This window comes from Halichoerus grypus, chromosome 2 (genome assembly GCF_964656455.1).
Source record: "Halichoerus grypus chromosome 2, mHalGry1.hap1.1, whole genome shotgun sequence".
Taxonomy (NCBI): Eukaryota; Metazoa; Chordata; class Mammalia; order Carnivora; family Phocidae; genus Halichoerus; species Halichoerus grypus.
Genome location: NC_135713.1, coordinates 140896643 through 140915748, shown reverse-complemented (window position 1 = coordinate 140915748; position 19106 = coordinate 140896643). Strand labels below are relative to the sequence as shown.

Below are 19106 nucleotides of genomic sequence, written 5' to 3'. Positions count from 1 at the left end.
ACTTGCGCACCTGACATTATAGCTAGACGGGTTCCCATAGTTCCAGGTGTTCATCGTCTTTGCAGCCAGCCATCCCCACTGTTCCAGCAAAAGACCTGGGCTTCAGTCTTATTGGATCAACTCAGGAGATGTATTCATCTCCGAGCCAATCATTGTGACATAGAGAAAGAATATGCTGATTGCCCATGTTGGAGTTATATGCTGAACCCCCAACACAGAGAGTGGGGTGGAGTCAGCCTGGCCAGACCGCCTGCAGTAAGAATCAGGGAAAGAATAATTCTCCAAAGAAAACTGGAGAAGCAGGGGCGCCTGGGTGGCTCAGTTGGTTAGGCAACTGCCTTCGGCTCAGGTCATGATCCTGGAGTCCCTGGATCGAGTCCCGCATTGGGCTCCCTGCTCAGCAAGGAGCCTGCTTCTCCCTCTAACCCTCCCCCCTCTCATGTACTCTCTCTCTCTCTCATTCTCGCTCTCTCAAGTGAATAAATAAATCTTTAAAAAAAAAAAGAAAAGAAAACTGGAGAAGCAGCTATCAGAAGCAGGTGCATGGATGCTGAGCAGCCATGGGTGGTGGGAGGGAGGTATCCACAAAGCAGGGCTGTGTATACCATGGTAAGGAGCTGGGATTTTATGTTAAAGTATACTGGGAAGCCATCAAATGGTTTTAAGGGGGGGCAATCTGCTGGCATTTGATCTGATAACATTTCAAAAAGGTTACTTTGACCCCTGAGTAGAGAAAGGATTGCAAGTAGCTAACTCTGGAAGGATGGAGATCAGGGAGCTCTTACAGAATGATAGGCTGCAGAGGTTGGTGCCTTGAACTTGGGCATGTGGGTGACAGCACTAAGAGTCAGAGAAACGTGAACAGATCTGCGATGCTCTTGTGGGAGACGTGATGTTTCTTGTTGATGGAGTAGAGGTAGGGGAATCAATGAAAGAAGAAGTCAAGCATGATTCCCAGGGCTTGGGCTTGATCATCTGGCTGAATCATGATGCCATTTACCAAGACGGGAAAGGCATGGGAGGTGGGAGGACAGGGACAAGTCACGAGAGTAAAAACCAAGAAGCCCATTGTGGGTGTGTTCAGTTTGAAATTCCGGTGGGATTACCAAGTGGAGATACTGAGTAGGTGGTTGGATGAATGGGTCTGGAATATAGAAGAAAGGTCTGCGCTTGAGTTATAAAAGCAGGGATCATCAACACACAGACATTATTTAAATGTGAAAGGCTAAATGAGATCACTCTGGAGCGTGTACGTTTGAGCCTTGAACACCATGGGTTTGAGCTGTGTAAGTCTACTTACAGATGGATTGGCAGGGGGGATAAATACAGTACAGTACTGTGAATGTATTTTCTTCTTCTTAGGATTCTCTTAATAACATTTTCTTTTCTCTAGCTTACTTGAGTGTAAGAATATAGTATACAATACATAGAACATACAAAATATGTGTTCATCGACTGATTACGTTATCAGTAAGGCTTCTGGTTAACGGTAGGCTGCTAGTAGTTACGTTTTGGGGAGTCAAAAGTTATACATGACTTTTCAACTACACGGGGGTGGGTGGCACCCCTAATGACCATGTTGTTCAAGGAGGAGACTTTCATACTTGTTCCCCAACAAAATTTCCACTCTGTTCAAACTGGCTTACTTAGGTTCTAGGCAAATATAGGCTCTCCCATTCCTGGATATGTGTGTGTATGTGTGTGTCATTCCATCTATCTGCAATGACTTCCTCTCACTTCTCTGTACTCCTGAAGACTCACTCCATAACATTCAGCTCAAATATACCCTCTCCAGGAATCCTTGGAGCTCTAAGTATTAGCTTATTAGCTCAATTGCAAATGTCAGCCTCTTTGCTTCCTATGACTTTCATTGTCTATTCACCAGACATTTGGCATTTAAAAAACAATGTCTCATGCTCTGTGTACATCTTTTATTTCCCCTAAATAGATTATAAGCCCTTAGAAGGCAGCCTTCAAGCCTTCATACTCCCCACACCGGGCAAGTTGCCCCAAAAAGAGTTAAAAAAAAAAAAAACAAACACAAAAATCTGTCGATCAGAGACAATATCCGCTCATACTTTCTTGTGGTGTTTTTGTTCCAGTGGCTGGGAATTCATCTCAGACTCCCACACTTGGCGAGACAGGGGCTCAGCAAGGGTGTCTCAATCAACCCCCTGAGAATGAGGCAGCAATTGTTCGTTGCTTTTAAAAATACTTATGGCAAATAAATGCTTGTGGCAAATAAAGAGAATATGACTCAATCCATATTGAAAAGAACCAGATGAAAGTAGTTCCCCACCGAGGAGAACCAAAGAATTAAAATGAATGCCTAGGAACCACTTCAACTATTTCTGCATCTATCCCTGAATAATATTCCGCTCAAATGGAACACATCTCAATGTGTTTGTGCCCATTTAACACTCCTTCTTCCTTTCCCAGCCTGGGGTTCCATAACTTACAGCTTGGAGCCATCCCAAAATGTTTGCAGGTGGTCAAACTGGATTTCCAAGCTCCAGAAGGCTCCATCAGCACTGGGGAATCTGGAGAGCCCCACATTGTCATTCTTCTTTGGTTGTACTGTGAAAGACCTCCCCATCCCGCCTCCTCCACGGACCACCCCTCAGTTCTCTACTTGGACTTGTCTCAACCTGAATCCCAGTAGTCTGGGGCTCTCCTAGGCTCCCTCCATCTGGGCTCTCCTTGCACTGCTGCCCACAACAGAGTTCTCCAATTAGGCAAATCACCCTTCAACCCCAAATTCCTCTTAAAGCCACAGCAAGCACACCCTTGAGTTGGCGAACTCCAGTGGCCATGACAATATTGAAAAAAGTGAAGCAAGTCTGACTCAGTTCTCCAAAGCTGACTTGCTTCTGATTGAGTCATATCTGCCTGTTTTCCAGAGGTCATAGTACTTTCCCTTTCTGACTCATGTTTCACTTCAAAACTAGTTTAACTTGAGTCTACCAGTGGAGCGTGACCCTTCATTTTTGCCTCTGTGACCTCCAGATGCACTTGGGTCCTAGGGCTCAGCCTATGGACACCGTGTGGTGGAAAAAGACCCATCTTGGAATAGGAGCTTTGGACCTACCATTTAAAATTGCTCATGATCTCCTGCTAGCTAGACAGAGCCTATTTCCTTACATGAAAATGACGGTTAAAAACTTTGAAGTATTGTCATGATGATTAAGTAAGATAACATGAGGGAAGTGCCTGGAATCAAATCTTGTATCTAAGTAGGGACTTAGCCAACATGAGGTTGAACCGTATGAAATGGCCATTGGAATAGGACCAAAAAAATGGGCAAATACTGACAATTTCATACGGTTCAATGTGCCATTAGCCTGCTACTCAAGCATTGAGGAGATTAGAGTCCAACTGGCTGGAGTCCTGGGTACAGACAAGGTGGAATTTTCGGGTTGGTACCTCAGATTTGACTTTTATTTAAATCATCAAAGAATCAAGGAATGCCAGCACTCTGCTAAGTCCTTTCCATGCTGGAAGAACTCTGAGCTGCTTAAGCAAAGCTCATTTAAGAGCTAGGATAGCAAGGTGGTCTGGGGAGAGATTTCCTGAGCTCAAACCCCAGCTCTGCTACTCACCAGCTTCTTGACCTTGAGCAAGTTTGTTGGATAATCTGAGAGCCAGTTTTCTCCTCCAGGACATAGGCTAATACAGGGTTGCTATGACGACGACTAAGTAAGTTAATATATGGAAAGTTCTCAGAACACTGAAGTGTTGACTGTCATTAACTTGATTTAAAATAGGTGGTGTGGAGGGGGGGATGCCTGGGTGGCTCAGTCGGTTGAGGGTCAGACTCTTGATTTTGACTCAGGTCATGATCTCAGGGTCATGGGATCGAGCCCCGCATCAGGTTCCACACCGGGCGTGGAGCCTGCTTAGGATTCTCTCTCTCTACCTCTCCCTGTGCCCCTCCCTACCCCTTCTCTCTCTCTCATAAAATAAAACAAAATAAAATAAAATAAAATAAAATAAAATAGGTGGTGTGTCCTGACATGAAACCCAAGGACAGAAATTAGAATTCCAGCAAAGGAAAATCAGCCTCCTCTCCTAGAGCAGTTCCAGTATAGCAGCTGAAACCCGCCTTGGGAAGCTCAAGGGTGGGGGGTGGCATCACCTAGGAATGCTCAGTGAGGGTCCTCCCAGCCAGCAGCATTACATCTGTCTTGAGTGCTTCGAGAGAAGGGCAGAGAACCTCCCAGTCACCCAGAGCAGAAGTAACTCACGCACACCCTGCAGAGCCCAATGGAGGAGAAGTGACAGGAGACAAAGAGGAAGGGGACAGAACTAGCGCTCACCATGGAGAAACAGACACTGCTTGTTGTGGTGGGAACTAAAAGCATTAGTTGAACTCACTGTTTACTTAGAAATTTAGATGAGGACAAAGACATCATAAGGAAAATGATAATGATGTCCTACAGGTTTCCCCAGAACGACGTTCATGCGTATTATCTGAATCTATCCATACAAAAAAAAAAAAAAAAAAAAAAAACCCACAAAACCCTATGAGTCAGGTAGGCAAAGCCAGCATTGTATTTAAAGATGAGCAACTAGAGAGCCTAGGTGGCTCAGTCAGTTAAGCATCTGCCTTCGGCTCAGGTCATGATCTCAGGGTCCTGGGATCGAGTCCCGCATCGGGCTCCCTGCTCAGCGGGGAGCCTGCTTCTCCCTCTCCCTCTGTAGCTCCCCCTGCTTATGCTCTCTTGTGCATGTACGCTCTCTCTCTCAAAGACATAAATAAATAAATAAATAAATATAAATATAAATAAATAAAGATGAGCAACAGAAAGATGCAGGAGCATAAAGGACTTACCCAAGCCTAACTGCCCACTAGGTGATGGAGCTGGAATTTGAGCCCCTTAAAGTCAAGGCCATGTTTATCTTTGTCTTTCCAGCACCACACACTAAGCTCATGTTTACTAAGTGAATGGGCTCCAATGGGCTATACCTTGAATATAGACTCATGTTCTCAGGCTAGTCCAGGATCTCAGGCAATGACTTGGCTGCTCATGCTTTGGGTCCCAAACCTGCAGCTGGGCAGTCCCTCAGAGGCATGGAAGGGGGCAAAGAGAAAGGTTTCAACAGTTTGTGCCAGAACAGATTGGGTATCTCATACATGTCATCAGCATACTTATGTCCCTTCTCTTCATAACCCTAATGACAAGTGAGACTATCCATCCACACCTCTCAGGCTGCCATTTATAACCCGCTTGCTTGTGTGCAAAACAAGGGATAAAGCCTGCCTTATAGGGTGGTTTTGAGGTATGTCTCCTATTCACAGATAATATATTTAAATAATTAAAATTGTGTGTGTGTGTATACATGTTGTTTCCATACAACTATTTTAGTTGACCTCCATGGGAAGGTTGGTTTAGCCTGCAATTAAGGGAACTGAAAGTCCTCTATTTGCTTTTTAAATAAGGAATAAGAGTAGTTGTGTGTGTGTGAGTGGGGGGGGGGCGCACGCGTGCGTACAAACAGACACATACATTTGCTTAGCAAGTACACCATGTGATTTGCCCCACATCTTATTAGAGACAGATCTGGACAGAGTACTTAAAAATCTCAAGAGAACCTGTGAATGCACTTCTTTTCTTCTTGCACCTTTGAAGGAAAGACAGACATAGATAAAGAAATAGAAGATTTGGACCCAAGCCAGCTCAGTCTTGTTCTGGGCTTTTTCCTCATGTAAAGGATATTCCCCCCTATTCCGAAGCAGGGGAGATTGTAATGCTAAGTGTCCAAGCCCCTGCTCTGTTCCAAAGAGTTTTGGAGGGGTTCTGAGCTGTTGGAAGGAGGAAGGAGCGGGTATTTCTCTAAATGGAGCAGGTTTGACGAAGGACTGGGGAGTCTGGAGTCCTCACCACCGCCTGGAAGATAGAAGGACCCTGGGCTATGTGCTGTTTACTGGTGGTCCCTCCATGGTGGCAGGTCCAGCGACAGAGGTAGGAATGCAATGCTGGTACAACTTCCAAGGGCCTCTGGGTACTGGGGACAGATGATGCTTGCTCCCAAGAGACAAATACTTGCAGCTTTTATCTGCTGGCTCTGTAGCCAGTGATTCTAATTTGTCTATGCTGAGCGGAGAAAGCCCTCGGGGTATAAATTGATGTGGCTCATCTTTGCTCTCTTGAATCCTTTAGAATTTCCTCTTTATCTTTCTGAAATGTTGTCCACAATGTGGGGTAGGGTTTGTGTCTTTGTGTTTTCTTCACTCTGCAACTGTAGGAAATTGTATGCTTTCCTCTCTTTGACTTCTTCCCTCGATTCTCTCTCTTCTTTTTTTGTGAAACTCTTCCTAGGAAGGCTGTTGGGATTGCTGGATCTGCTTTCCACGTCTCCTTGCCCTTCCCCTCATGTTTTTTCCCTTTGTCCTTTTGTGTTATTTTCTGGGTCGATTTTTCAGGTCAATATGCAAGCTCACAAATTTGCTTTTCCTTTGTGTAACTAGTGATCTTCTTCAGAGGAATACTTTTAGTGACAAACCTAACATGAAGAAAACGGTGAAACCTTGCAGAAGCTCATAATAATCAAAACAAATGGACAGCCTCACCATGTTCTTGAATAGGAAGAAATAGTAACATAGAATTGACAATTCTCCACCTAGAAATCTAAAGCAATCCTGGTAAAACCTTAAGAACACTGTTTTTAATAAACAAGCCGTCTACAAGTTTTTACTGGTTTTAATAAAAAAAAGTCTACAAGTCTTTACTACAAGTCTTTACTGTTTTTAATAAACAAGCTGTCTACAAGTTGTCTACAATGACAAAAAGAAGGTAGAACCTGTAAAAGACAAAGATGGAAGCAGACCAGAGAATTCCATGCAACTTTGGAAGATAGAACCAGATGAGGGGAGGTGAGTGATTTTAGCACGGCGGAGGAAGCAGTGAGCCAAGTCACCTGGAAAGGAACGACCAATAATTAGTGAGCCAAGTCACCACAAAGGAAAGCCTGAGATGTTCAGCTTTGGCAACAGCAAGTTCAGTGAAGGGCTGGGTTGACATCAGGAGCTAAAATCGGGCATTGTTGGAAGCTTGTCTATGGAGTAGCCATATCTTTCCCTCACCTCATGCAGTCAGGCTACTGATCTCCCAGACTGGTGATTCAAGAGTTATTTTCTGTTTAATTTAATGGAAAAGGTTGAGACTTAGGCTTACCCAGATGGAGGCAGCAGAGGGGAGACACATGGAATTCTGCAAAAGAAATGGTTGCACTACACAGTTACCTTCCCCCAAATGGCCCTCCATATGCTGACAGGTGCATAAAGAATCTCAGAAGATTCTTTCTTTCACAAACTAAATGGCTCTAAAGACAAAGCTTCTGGTTTTCTGTTTCCTCCCTCCCTCACTTCCTTTCTTCCTTCCTTCTTTCTTCTTTCTTTCTTTTCTTTCTTACTTTCCTTCTTCTTATGAACTCTCTGCTCAATCACCCCTAAATGGAGCCACAGGTCAACAGGTCCTGCCCATGCACTCAGGGCCTCCAAACAATATTTTAGAGGCTCACTCTTAGATATGATCAGGTGCCAACTCTCCCAGACAATGGACGAGAACCTCTAGCATGAAAGAGAAAGACCAACGTGAGAATGAAGGAAAAAAAAATCTTGAGGAAACAAATGGAAGAGGATGTAAGATTTAAAAATCTATAACACTAGGGAAAAAAGTGAAGAAATTGTATCCTTATACCCAGAAATAGAGGTTATACAAAAGGATAACTAACTCAAAGAACAAGAAATAAAAATCTCTCCTAGAAATAAAAATTTAATTGAAATACAATATTCAGTAGGAAGGTTAGACAATAAAGTTAAGGAAATCTTCCAAGAATGAGCACAAAAAGACATAACATGAAAAATTAGGAAAGAAAAGATAAGTGAAAGGGCACCTGGGTGGCTCAGTTAGTTAAGCGTCTGCCTTCGGTTCAGGTCATGATCCTGGAGTCCCGGGATCGAGTCCCACATTGGACTCCCTGCTCAGCAGGGAGTCTGCTTCTCCCTCTGCCCCTCCCCCTTCTCATGTGCTCTCTCTCAAATAAATAAATAAAATCTTTAAAAAAAAAAAAAGAAAAGATAAGTGATGTAGAGGATGAATCCAACAGGCTCACCATTCAACCAAATGATTTCTTAAAAAAAGAAAAGAGAAAATACAAAGGTGGGAAATATGAAAGTTTTGTGGCAATACAATTTCTAGCACTGAAAATAAAAATCTCCAGATTGCAAGTGTCTCTTCTATGCCCAAGAAAATGGATAAAATAAGACCCATACCAAAATGCATAAGTTACGAGATGCCAGATTTCTGGGGGAAAACAGAAGATCCTAACGGTTCCCAAAAAAGCAAAAAAAAAAAAAAAAAAAAAAAAAGTCATTTCCCAGGAAAACAGATATGAGGTAGAAATAGGATTATCCACAGCTACAGTGAATGTTACAGATCAATAAGGCGGCGCCTTCAAATATTTAAAGGAAAATTAAGTTTTAACTTAGATTTCAAATCCTAGCCAAATTATAACTTCAGGGAGTAAATGAAAGAGACATTTTCAGAATGGTGAAATACTCCCCTTGTTCCTTCTAAAAGGAACTGGAGGACTTTCAGTTCTCTTAATTGCAGGCTAAACCAACCTTCCCAATGAGGTCAACTAAAACAGTTGTATGGAAACTATATATATATATATGTACACACACACACATATGTACACACACATATGTACACACACACGTACACACATACGCGCACACACATATGCACACACATGCACACATATATGTACATGCACATGCACACACGTACACCCACAATGCACACACATGCACAAACATATATGCACACACGTGCACATATGCACATATATGTGCACACATATATGCACACGCACACACGTACACATATGCGCACACATATATGCACACACGTACACATATGCAAACACACGTGGACACATGTACACACATGCACACACATATGTACACATGTACACACATATATGTACACACATATATATGTTTTGGGTGCTTTTAAGAAGAATTAAAAAATAAATATGTATTATTTATATTTACAACCAAACTTCCCATTGAGGTCAACTAAAACAGTTGTATGGAAACTATATATATATATATATATATATATATATATATATATATATATATATGTTTTGGGTGCTTTTAAGAAGAATTAAAAAATAAATATGTATCATTTATATTTACAAAATGTATTTAATTATATACTATATATACACAATTTATATATACAATACAATAATGTTTATATGTAAATTTAATTATTTAAATATATATCTGTAATTATTTTATAGTCAATATATTTTAATTTATAAATATTAAATATATTATTTCATTATTTTACTATACGATATTAAAACATATAATTAAATGCATTTCGTAAATACAAATGATACATATTTATTTTTTAATTCTTCTTAAAAGATCAGATAGCGCTGGATTACTACGCCAACATTTTGGAGAATCCGAGAAGCAAGCTCTCAAAGCTGCTTTTGTTCTGCTCGGGAAGAAACAGCTGCAGTCTGGGGCTGTGGTATTTGGCAGCCTCCCTGGACGAAAGAGATAAAAGGGCCAGCCGAGTAGAGAGTCTGATAAACACCCGCACATTAAGTTGAGGTCCTGAAGGGCTTTGCTCTTAGCGCAGTCTGCACATTAGAATCTCGGGGGAGCTTTTAAAAATTCCGAAGGGCAGGCTGCACCATGGACTAATGAAGTCACAGGACCTGGGGGTGGGACACGGGCGTCAGTCTACTGGAAAGGTCCCCAGGTGATGCCAATGTGCAGGTGAGTTTGGGAACCAGCGGTGTGTGAGACAGCATATCAGACACTGTTCTCACACGGGTGACTCTGGGAATCGCAACTCTGCAACTTCAGTTCATGTGGTCCCAGAGTGTCAGAAACGAGTGAACATTCTCTGTGGAGGCATATATTTTCATCCTAGGTCTCAAATTATTTATATCCCCCCAAAAATGTTTAAATGCAATGTCAAGTGTAAGTTCTCTATGAGTGAGGACTGGTGGCGGAAAATGATAACGAAAACAGAACCACAAAGACATACTGACTTCAGATAGTGAAAGTATTGGGCACAGACTCCATAACCATGTTTCCTGTCTTGAAAGAAAAAAAATGTAGAGCTTGGAAATTCCAGCTGGGAAGTGGAAACCAAAAAAAAGTGACTTTGATTTGAAAGAGAAGGAAGTAGAAATTCTGGAACTAAAAAAAATATAATGACCATGATGAAGAATCCAATGCACAGTTTAACAGTCGAGTGGAGATAGCCAAAGATTTGACCAGGAAACTTGGAATATAAATCAGAAGAAAATATACAGAATGCATTAGAGAAAGGCCAAAGGGATGAAAGAGAAAACAGAAGAGAGGATAAAAACATCAAGTAAGCTTTGGTAAACTTGCTTGAAAGGTCAGATGGTAAATGCTTTAGGCCGTGCAAGCCACACTGTGTCAGTTGCAACTCCTCGCACCTGCCATTGTAGCTTTAAAAAGAAAAAAAGCCAGAGACAAGAAGCAAATAAATAAGCATGACTATATTCAAAACTTTGTTTACAAAAATAATACAAAAATACCCAGAGGCCACGGTTTGTCATAGCATAAAAAAGATCTAACATATGTATGTTAGATCTTGGAGACATATGTCTCCAATTAGACCCTAGAGGACAGTATCGAGGAATAGGGTAAAAGCAATAACTGAAGAAAAAAATTACTAAGAATGTCCAGGAATTGATGAAAGACAAGGTCAAGTGTAAGTTCTCAATGAGTGAGAACTCGTGGTGTTAATCAACTCACAAATTTGGGAGTCCAATAAATCCCTAGGACAAATAGAAAGGAATTCACACTTCTTTGGTTTGCAAGAAAAGCAAAGAGAAAGAGAACGTCTTAAAAGGAGCTAGAGAAAAAGATTGCTTTCAAGGGAGTGACAGTGACAGCTGACTTCTCAGTATCAGAAAATAAAATAAAAAGCCAGAAGACAGGGGAATGTTATTTTCAATATACTGAAAGAAAATAACCACCTACCTAGAAGTCTAAACTCAGCAAAATTATACTTCAAAAATGAAGGCAACATAAAGAAATTATTGGACAAGTAAAAGCATGGAAAGTTTGCCTTCTATAGATTTGCACTAAAGGATATCCTAGAGAATGTACATCAGACATAAGGAAATTAAAAAGTATTTGCCCCATCTTAATGTAAACACGAATTATGTATTTAGCCAAAATTTGGGATATACTCTGTGGAAGAGGGAGTGGAATGAGATGTAAGAGAAAGAAATACTTATTAATAGAAGTCAGTAAATGATGTGTAAACGTGATAAATCAAGTGATTAGCAGTATAATCACATTATTTAGAAATATAAAGGTTAATGCCAGAACTATCAGCTAAAAGAAGCAAAAGTGATGACCTCTGAGGAGAAATGAAGAGATGAAGAGCATCAGGACAACTGTTGTTTATAATTATAAGCCTCCTTGTTTGTTTAGTTTTTAAATTATATGCATGTATTCTTTTGTTTAAATTTAAAATTAAAAGTTAAAAATAAAACCAGAAAATAGAAGCCATGAAAGGGACCTTTTTCTACCAGATATAAAAATTAAAATGGAAATTAAAATTATAAATTATTTTATGCAGGAATAGGCAAACAGCTGACTACATCATAAATCATATAAGTTAAATAATAATTAATTGGCATGGAAATAAACAAATAGATCAATGAAACAGAAGAAAAGTCCACACGGATTCACATTCATATGGGAATTCAGTTCATGATAAAAGCAGCATTTTAAATCAGTAGGGAAGTATAGTTTTTGATGACTGGGTGAGACACCTGTCAATTCATTTAGAAAATCAATGTTAGGGGCGCCTGGGTGGCTCAGTCGGTTAAGCCTCTGCCTTTGGCTCAGGTCATGATCCCAGAGTGCCCGTATCCAGTCCCAGCATCAGGCTCCTTGCTCAGCGGGGAGCCTGCTTCTCCCTCTCCCTTTGTCTCCCCCCAACTCGTGCTCTCTCTCTCTCGCTCTCTCTCTCTCTCAAATAAATAAATAAATAAAATTTAAAAAAGAAAAAGAAAATCAATGTTAGACCCCTGTCTCATAGCATACAAAGAAATAAATCTTGGATTAAAAGGTTAAATGCCAAAAACAAAATTATAAAAAGAGAATGAGATATCTTCTCATTCTGAGCATGAAACAGGTCTATACAATATTTTTACATGAAAAAGGAAAATGGTAGTACAGTATAATTAGGATGGTTATGGTTTTTTGTTTTTTGTTTTCTTTTTAGAGAAGGAGGTGGGGGAGTGGCAGAGGGAGAGGGAGAGAGAGAATCTTAAGCAGGCTCCACACCCAGCATGGAAACCAGAGTTGGGGCTCAATCTCACAACCCTGAGACCATGACCTGAGCCGAAATCAAGAGTCAGTGGCCCAACCCACTGAGCCACCCAGGTGCCCCAATTCTGGGTTTGTTTTTTTTTTAAGTAGATACACATGTGAGTGAGTTTGTGCGTGCATGTGAATGTCTATGTGTGCACTTGTGTGAATGTGGATGTGAAGGAGTGTGTGTGTGTGAGTGTGCATGTGTGTTTGTATGTGTGTGTACAGATGAGAGTATATGAGTATATGAGTATGAGTGACAATGTGTGTGAGTGTGTGGGTGTGTGAGTGTGTTAATAACAGTGACTAGATTTTGGTGGTGGTGATAATGGGGGAGTTTATAGTTCTCAAAAATGTGGCAAAGTTGGAATGATTATTACTTTCATTTTTGCCTCTTATCATTTTTCCAATAAAAAATGTGAAAAGAAAAAAATTTAAAATATTTAAAAGTTTTCATCCTAACCTTTGAATCTCTCTGTCTATTACTTACCAGGGTATTTGTAAAAACTGTGCTCATATGTAAAGGCTAGAAGACGAAGTGCGTACATCTGCTACAACTACTTTAATCTTTTTTTAAAAATAAATTTCCTTTGGGGGCGCCTGGGTGGCTCAGTTAGGGTCTGCCTTCCGCTCAGGTCATGATCCCAGCGTCCTGGGATCAAGCCCCGCATGGGGCTCCCTGCTCAGCGGGGAGCCTGCTTCTCCCTCTCCCTCTGCCTGCCTCTCTGCCTACTTGTTCTCTCTCTCTCTCTGTCAAATAAATAAATAAAAATCTTTTTTAAAAAAAATAAATTTCCTTTGTAAATAGGAAATGTTCCCTTTAAGCAAAATTTCTTGAATGATTATAACTTGCCGGACATAGGACTACATATATCATGTAATTTCTCCTAACACAGTGGAAGTTTTCTGAGTAAAACTGCAAGCCAAATTAAAAGAGGGAAATTCTCCTTCTAGATCTTGCTAGGAAATAACTTCAGAACTCCAAAGCAATAATGGCAATTTTTTTCAGTGGATTCCTGTACTGTGGAGAAACTGAAAATACTGAGATGGCACAAATAGCACCCCTATATCCTATCAGTTGTAAGAACTGCAAAGAAAAAAGATGCACTGGCAGAAATTTTTCTGGAAGCATTTATTAAAAATAAATCCCGTTTGCCCTAGTCGTTTCTTTCTTTCTTTCTTTTTTTTTTTTTTTTTAACGATTTTATTTTATTTATTTGACAGAGAGAGAGGGAGACAGCTAGAGAGGGAACACAAGCAGGGGGAGTGGGAGAGGGAGAAGCAGGCTCCCAGCCGAGCAGAGAGCCCGATGCGGGGCTCGATCCCAGGACCCTGGGATCATGACCTGAGCCGAAGGCAGACGCTCGACGACTGAGCCACCCAGGCGCCCCGCCCTAGTCGTTTCTTTAAGCCGCAATAGTAAAGGTCGTTTTTTCTCTCCGTGTAACCCAGGCAGCAGATCAATAAAATCGAGTTGAAAGCAATAGAAAAACAACACCCAAACAAGAATAGAGGCTTTATATCATCTTGGACAACCGGCATGAACATCTGAGACCTTGAGGAACACGGAGGCTCTATCTTGACCTCTGTTTCGCACCTCAGATCCCTGCCATCTCTTGCCACCATTTATTCCAAGACATCCTGGAGGCCTGCTTTACGCCAGGCACGGTGTTGGGCACCGAGGATGTGACAACGTCAAGTCGCTGTTAGCAGAGGGAGTGGGAGAGACGGGTAAGCGGCGGGCAATTCCAATTCAGAACTCCACATGCCCGCTGGGAGCCCGGAGCTCAGGCTGCGTCCCAAAGCCATCCGGAGTCGCCCCAGGCGTGAGCAGCCACACAGGGCGCAGAAGAGCAGCAGAATCTAAAAGCATCTTGACTTGCAAAGTGAATACCGCATTAAGATCACTGAGGCAGCAAAGAGCGCAGGTGGGCTTGCGGAGGTGGGTCAAGCCCCGGGATTCACAGACCGCAGGAGGGCTTTAGCAGGCCGGCTGGGATCCGCCCCCGCCCCGGCTCCGCCCCCGCCCCGGCTCCGCCCCCGCCCCGGCTCCTCCCCGCCCCCGGCCCCCGCTCTCCGGCCCTGCCTGGTGATTACTACATCCTACTGTCGCGCGTCCTGCCACCGCCTTCGGGACGCTGCTGTAGCAGTGTGCGCAGCTGAGCTCTGCCGGAGACACCCCGCATGCCGCCCCCCCACTGCTCCTACCCCTCAGCCCTCAAGGGAGGGGACACTTCTTTCCCGCCCGTCTTTTCTATGCTCACCGTCCCTTCCCTTCGTTCTCCGCACACAGATGTCCAGGCAGGAGCGTTTCAGGAATCTGCACCTAACATTCAGAGGTGACGGTCTGGAAGTACAATCCAGAGAACAGAGTCCAGGAAGTGCCGGGACCCAGATCCGCCCGCAGGGTCGCTTCCGTCCCTCCCCTCCTGATGCCGCGCCTGCTGCCATCGAGGCAGGGAAGTGATCCAAGCCTCTCCTGACTCAGAGCTCGGGAGGCAGTGTCTTCGCTTATTTTGCTCAAGTACCCTAAGAGAGGAACGGCCATCAGTCCTGGTTCACACCTGATGCGCCGGTGTAATTATTAATAGGTCCCCCCTTCCAGTCCCCAAACAGACCTCGTTTGGGATGTTCAGTTCCATGGTCACCTCGCCTGGGAATAAATAACCTGCTCTAGGACTGACAGTGAGAATATCCATTCCTTCTGTGCAAATCCCACCCCCGGCCCCAGAGGACCCAACAATACTTAGCCTCCAATTGTCTGAAAGCAGTACTTCTACCAAAGTCTGGCTCGTTCTGTCTTGAGATCATGTGTGGGACCTCGGCAGTCCAATCCAGGGTGCACTGTGGCTAGATCAATACTGTCCCTCTTCAGTGGGAGGCACATCCTCGGCTAATTAGCAGTCCAAATGAAGTTCAAGAGTGGGCTTGTTCCATGCCATTCACACCAGGGTACAAGCCAGGCGCCCACAGGACAGTTCATCCAGCATGGTTCCCCTTCGATGACAGGAGCCCCGTGTGTTAGAGGACTGAGCAACTTTAGAATATATGCAAACAACTAAACATGCGAACGAACCTCTGACCTAGCTACCAGCTTTATTGGGAAGGGAGTATAAATGCCAGCTCAGAAGTAGGAATCCCTCTGTCTTAACACCGGGGCGCGCACGGCCTTATCCAAAGGCTATCTGATCAGCAAGCTTAGGCTACCTGCATGGAGGGGATACATGTCAGATCAGTGAAGAAATTGGGCTTTTGGACCCCGCCCCCCCGCCAAGCCCCCCAATCCCGTCACCCTCAAACCCAATCAGACGGAATCAGGATGTTAACGGTGGGGGCTGTATAAGCTGGCCCAGGAGCCCAGCCGCTCTGGGCTCTATTTGACGTGGGTTTTTTTCCATTTCAATGCAGTTATTGATTCTGCGCCTGCTTTCAGAGCCTCCCGGCACGTGAGATGATTATTGCACAGGGAACACCGATTCTGTCTGGGCTGCCCGAGTGCCTGGCAGGCTGCAAGTGGCTAAGTGTTCAAGACAAGCCGGCATTCAGCTCCTGCCAGATTTACAAACTGCGAGGCCAGCCTCGCGTGGCACCAGCTACCCCGTGGGCGTGAGACACTCCAGCTTCCCCATATGTGTCTATATGGAGTGTCTCGGTTTCTAAATTGAGGCAGAAAATGTAGACCTGAGTTCTAATTCTAAGTTTTTCTTCTAAGGAGCTCACATCCACTCCGGGGGCCTTGGTCCCCTCCACTGGCAAGTAGAGAGGTGGGGCTAGGAAGCCACCGACCTCCCCCCTTCTGCTCTGACATTCTGTGGGACCTCGCTTCCGGTGTCAGTTGCCTGCTGGTTGTTAGACCTCAACAACTATTCTCTGGGCCTCAGTTTCCCCATTTGCAAAAGCGGTACGGTGGCACCCATGCCATAAGCGTCTCACGAGGAGGTTGTGGGTTCTGAGTGGTACGGGGTACGTGAAAACATGCAGCGCATGATGGCATACAGTAGGAGCTCAATAAATGTGAGTTTGCACGGCCTCCCAGGTTCTCCATCTGTGAAAGCTGAATGACGCTTGCCTTGTCTATCTTTGTGAAAATTTAAATGAGCTCTAGAACGAGATGCAAAGCGCTGGGGATTAAGAAAAGCATAGGAAAATAGCAGGAATAATGATCGCGCCGAAGTGGGCTGAGATCAGAGTTGAAGACATAGCGGGTAGCGGATCTGATGCGCCTGGTTAATTTATTAACCCAACTAAAACCATACATAGAGACGTCTGCTGAAACCCCTGGCCTTGTCCCAGATCGCACTGAGAGAGGGAAGGCAGAGGAGGACTCTGGGGGGTTCCAGGGCTCGCTGGACCCCTCGCTGGACCCCGAAGCCAGGCCATGCGCGCGGAGCGGGGTGGGGGGTGGGGTTGGCGATGGTGAGAGTGGCTGTTGGGGGCGGGGAGGCAGTGAGCCAGAGCAGAGGGGTTATTTCAGAATGGCTCACTAGGGCTTACAGAGCACGTTGGCTCTTTCTAGCAGGAAGGGGCTGAGCTGGAGGGAAGTTTACTTCCCCCCTTATGAAAAAGGGTAATTTTGCCTAGAAGGAGAATCACCACAATAAATAGAGAGTCTGTTTCCGGTTAGGCTGAAAGCTCAGACTGAGGCTGGTCTTCTCCTGGTGGCCCCAAGGGAAGCTGGAGCATGGGCTGGTCAGAGTGGGTCATTCCCATTCACATGGGCCTTCTCATCATGGTCATTCCCACTCCCACGGCATGAGAGGTAGGATGTAAAAAGACATCGGCCCACAGCCTCTCTTTTTCTAAGCACAGATGACAGAAGTCAGAAAAAGTTGTGGCAAAAACTGGAAGAAGTCAGCAAAGCCTTCCATTTTGGCTCCCATCCCACAGCCTTTCCCTTCCCCTTTGACAGGTTTCCAATGACTTCCTCCTTTCTAACCCCCTCGCTGGAAGCAACACAGAAAGGGGCAGGGATAGGAAGGACATGACAGAAGACAGAACCCAGGGACACTCAGGAGTTGAGAAGTGAGAATCAGGACAAGACACTTTGGAGTCAGCTAATGTTGATAGGGATCGAACATGAAAATGGGATCAGAGACAATTACTGAAGAGCAAATCACAGATTCTTCAAAACTCAGCAAGTGGCAAGAGAAGAACCAAAGATGCAGTTTGGCCAGATAAGATTATTACTAATTAGAGAATCATCTTGTTCTCTAATCCCAACACAGACCCCATGTCACTGCCACCCCCATTCCTCCCAGCCACCATCCCCCAGACTCACCATGCTCACTCTTGCTCTACCTCCTTCAGTCCTTCTAATGACAGCCAGGGGGTACTTCTGAAGACATGAACTGAGTCATGTCACCCCCTTGCTTAAATGACAATTTCCAAGTACAATTAGAATAAAACCCAAAATCCTGGTCATGACCTCAAAAGCCCCATATCATCTAGCCTCTGCCAACTCCTCAACCTGATACCTAATCACTCTCTCTCTTACAGAGCATAGGCCACCAAGGTTTACTTTCAGTTTCTAGAGGTACCAGGAAACTGCCCCAGGACCTTAACTCATGCTGTTACCACTTCCTGGAAAACTGTCCCTGCTCTCCCCCACACTGACCCTGTTCACTGATAAGACTTCACAGTACTTTGTTAATGCCTCCTTCTTGATATAAATTAAGTTCCCTGTCTCTGGGGACCCTATGCTTTCCATCTGTTTGTTACTTACATATGAATATGTATGCTTATTTGTTTAAAGTCTGTCTCTCACACCAGAGTAGAAGCACCGTGAAGGCTGAGACCATATTGCTTTTGTTCATTATCATATCCCCAGTTCCAAGCATAATACCTGGCACACAGAAACACACTACAAACGTTTGTTGAATGAATAATGAATAAATGAGCTGCTGTATACTCATTGCTCCAAGAACCTACATCGACAAACTCCATTAGGTGGACATTCCCTTCTCCTGCCCAAGTCATGTTCCTTCTCCTAAGGCACTAACCAGTTTCTCCCAAGTTTTGGCTATATTTTTCCTCCCCCCCCATTAGACTATACACACCTGTAGGGCATATTTGTTCACCTCTTTGCAGCCCCTGTAATGTCTAGCACATGCCTTGCATTTTTAATGAAGGTTTAAGACAAGCTTAGATGGTTGACATCTTACCTTTTCCTGAACCTATATTGTTAAATTAATCTTCAAATTCCCAGTGAGCAAAAGATAGTGGGATGGGGCCAGAAAGAAAGAAATGGGGGGTGGAGGGTGATGGGAAGGGAGAAGGAAGAAGAAAAGGGAAAGGAGGAATGAAAGGGGAATAAAGAGGGATGGGGCAACCTTATGATGAATGGAATGCATGTGAAGTCCCAGTTTTCATAAATAGTTTACATTTTTTTCTTTACCTCTTCTCTTGCCATAGTTGCATTTGGTTACTGGTACAGCCCAGGCTTTTTGCTAAAAGTTGATGGCTCTAAGAGTGGTATTTCATATTTTAAGTCTTGAACCTCCTGCTGATGATCCTCCTAACAGACCTGAGGGATTGAAGGGTGACAGTGATGGTAGAACCCGTTTCACAGATGGGGACACTGGCTCTGCAAGGGTTGGCTGGTTGGCACCAGAGAGTGAAGCGGCAGCAAGCTCAACTTGAACCATGAACCAGAACTATCTCCCACGGGTCTCAGAGATCTCTAATCAATTCAGAAACCTCACCATCTCTG

General features: G+C 43.8%; 1 long non-coding RNA gene across 1 annotated transcript; it reads left to right on the top strand.

Annotated features, from left to right (window-relative positions):
* The first annotated feature begins 9677 nt into the window (after positions 1-9677).
* Positions 9678-15594, top strand: LOC118527259 (uncharacterized). The gene is made up of 3 exons (XR_004913035.2): positions 9678-9805; positions 13850-14325; positions 14691-15594. It is a non-coding gene; the product is annotated as an uncharacterized LOC118527259 (long non-coding RNA).
* Positions 15595-19106: the final 3512 nt, after the last annotated feature.